Source organism: Echinops telfairi, unplaced genomic scaffold (assembly GCF_000313985.2).
Source record: "Echinops telfairi isolate 266 unplaced genomic scaffold, ASM31398v2 ScPeMD7_7465;HRSCAF=8503, whole genome shotgun sequence".
Lineage (NCBI taxonomy): Eukaryota > Metazoa > Chordata > Mammalia > Afrosoricida > Tenrecidae > Echinops > Echinops telfairi.
This window is the reverse complement of record NW_022111365.1, coordinates 234,906-238,370: the sequence shown is the minus strand read 5'-3', so window position 1 is coordinate 238,370 and position 3,465 is coordinate 234,906.

Sequence of the window (3,465 nt, the reverse complement as noted above, 5' to 3'; positions counted from 1 at the left end):
CCAACAGGAGACACATATGTAAAAACGAAGTATAGCTAAACTGGTGGAAATAGGAAGGAAAAATAAACTGGAAAAATCCAAAATACTCATGGAAAGGAGAATGCATACATCAATAAAGCATGTTCATAAAATGGAATACTGTACAGCATGAAGACAAATAAACTACAACTGAACTCTTCCATATAGATGAATCTTTAGGGCATAATGGCAAATGAAACAAAGCAATTGCCAGGAGACCAAATACAATTGAACACATTTTTTATAAAGTTTGAAATCCAAGCAAAAGTAAAACTAAACTAAGTGAAGCTAACTATGTCCTAAATAATACACTATAATATTTAATATGCTTTTACATTTTTGAAAGCATTTTATTGGGGGCTCATACAGCTCTTATCACAATCCATAAATCCATCCATTGTGTCAAGCACATTTGTACATATGTTGTCATCATCATTTTCAAAACACTTTTTTTCTACTTGAGCCCTTGGTATCAGCTCCTTATTTCCCCCCCTGCCTCCCCAAGACTCCCTCCCTCATGATCCATTGATAATTCATAAATTATTATCATTTTTTCATGTCTTACACAAACCGATGTTTCCCTTCACCCACTTTTCTGTTGTCTGTCCCCCTGGGAGGGGGTTATATGTAGATCAGGGGTGTCAAACTCAATTAAAACGCGGGCCACTTGGTACAACAGGCAAGTTTCACACAGGCCACCTCACATTTACAAACTTTGTTAAATTTATATTTTGAAGTGAGGATTCAGGAATATAGATAGGATAATTAAAACAGTATATAATTGCTTTTATTTATAAAACTAAAATTATTCTTTAGTTTTCAATTTTACCTGAAACTTGTCAACGCTTTCCTTCTACTAGTTTTCACTTACCTCTTATGTTGTGACCAGAAAATATAAAAAAGTAACTAATAAAAAACACAAAATGTTGGACAGCTGACAAATGTGATGCACAATTGTAATGACTTTCCTCTAAAGATGTTAACAAGCGCTGCTGCTAGGTAAGATTCATAACACCATGACCCAGAGTGCTCTTTTTTAACCTTTTCGCTATTGGGATCTGTTTACAATACGTGACAGTGAGAGTGGCAGACATAACGCTTCCAAAAGTCGCCAGAACTGAGTCAGCGCATTTATACACATCCACAGACCCCCGGGAAAGGCACTGGGCCACGTGTATACTTGTCTTCAGTACTTAAAGGGTTAATGAGGAAATTATGTGTAAGGTATTGGCTCAATCTCCCCTAGTGTTATTTTCTTCATAACAATTTTTCCTATTTTTATTTTATTTTAGAGCATCGTGGGCCACAAAAAATTACCTCCGGGGCCACATGCACCTGTGGGCCACCAGTTTGACACCCTGATGTAGATCATTGTGATCAGTTCCTCCTTTCTCCCCACACCTTCCCCTTCCCCTCCTGGTATTGTGGCTCTCATTATTGGTCCTGAGAGGTTTATCTGTCCTGGATTCCCTGTGTTTCCAGCTTTGATATGTACCCGTGTACATGCTCTAGTCTATCCAAATTTGTAGGTAGAATTGGGGTCATGATAGTGAGATGGGGTGGGGGGCGGGGAGCATTAAAAAACTAGAGAAAAGTTGTATGTTTCATTGGTGCTATACTGCACCTTGACTGGCTTGTCACTTCCTTCTGACAGCTCCTGTAAGGGGATGTCCAATTGTCTACAGATGGGCTCTGGGTCACCACTCCACACTCCCCCTCATTCAGATCAATCTGATTTTTCGTTTTAGGTCTTTGGCGCCTGATACCTGATCCTATTGACACCTCATGATCACACAGGCTAGTGTGCTTCTTCCATGTGGGCTTTGTTGCTTCTCAGCTAGATGGCTGCTTATTTATCTTCAAGCCTTTAAGACCCCAGATGCTATATCTTTGGACAGCCGGGCACCATCAGCTTTCTTCACCACATTTGCTTATGCACCCATTTTGTCTTCAGTGATCATGTTGAGTCAGTGAACATCACAGAATTCTGGATTATTAGAACAAAGTGTTCTTGTATTGAGGGAGTACTTGAGTAGAGACCCAATGTCCACCTGCTACCTTAATACTAAACATATAAATATATGTACATAAATCTATTTCCCTCTTGCTATATATAAATATATTTACATATGTACAAGCCTATATTTAGACCTCTAAAAATGTTCTTTGCTTCCTGGTTCTTTCCTCTACTTCCTTTTACTTTTCTCTTGTCCCACTATCATGTTCGGCCTTCGTTCAGATTTCAGTAATTCCTCTTGGCTACACTGCCTTGATCAAGCCCCACCAGGCATCCTATACCCTCCTCGCCATCGATTTTAGCTCACTTGTTCTTCCCTTGTCCCTGGGTTGGATGACACCCCCCTTCCCTTCTCCCGCTTTAAAATTTATTAAGAAAGGAAATGCTAAGCACAAAATTTAGTGTAGTGGTTATTTGGGGGGAGGAGAAGGGGTGGAGAAGGGAAGACAGTCAGAGAGTCTGCTCATATTAGCGGTATTAGTCTTGGTTGAGAAGTGGTTTCAGAGGTGCTTTGTTGTTTAGATAAAATGAATACAAAAAATAAGCAACAACCATTAATGAACCAGAAGGTTCATTATGTCATTATTTCATGAACCAATGATTATTATTTGTTCAATATTGTAAACCTAAGATATGATCAATCAATAAATTAAGGCTGCTAATTATGTGAACCTAGCTAAGTAACTTAATCTAACTTTTCTGTTATCTTTTAGTTGTGACTTGTGTGAAAATTTAGAGAGCAAATTTGTTTTCCATTCAACTCTTCATGCAAATAGTGCTTTGTGACAGAGATTGCAATCCCTCCCCATAATGTCACCACACTCTGCCCATTTTCTTTGTGTGTTTATCATTTCCATTCCATCTTGCCTAATCTCCTTGACTTCTGAGTTTTATCCCTAGGCAAATGCTGCCATTTTGAATGGTTGATTGTTCCCATAATTGTCATTGTCTTTATGATTGTATCTCACCTTCAAAGCCTGCCTATCATTTGGCAGAAGGTTAAGCCACAGGAGTGAGTTCAGTTCCAGACTTGAAGGGTGACTAAGGGCCCCCATTTTGGGGGCTCCATCAATCTCTGTAGGACCATTAAGCCTTGCCTTTCTGTTTTCTTCTTTATAATTACTTTGTGTTTTCTTCCATATATAAAGCTCATCTGTTTTTTTGATATGAGGGGGGGAGTGCATTTGGAGTTCATTCCAACAGGTCAAGCTGTTAATCAAGCTTTCTATTTAGAGGTGCTGAAAAGATTGCGTAACAGTGTGTGACAGTGTGTGACAAAAAAGGCCTGATTTGTGGCACACAGGGGACTGGTTTTGCCACCACCACAATGCACTTGCTCATGCAGCCATCTCAGTACATCAGTTTTTGGCAAAAACCAGCATGCCTCTCTTATCCCATGTGCTTTACTCACCTGACCTTATTCCATTCAA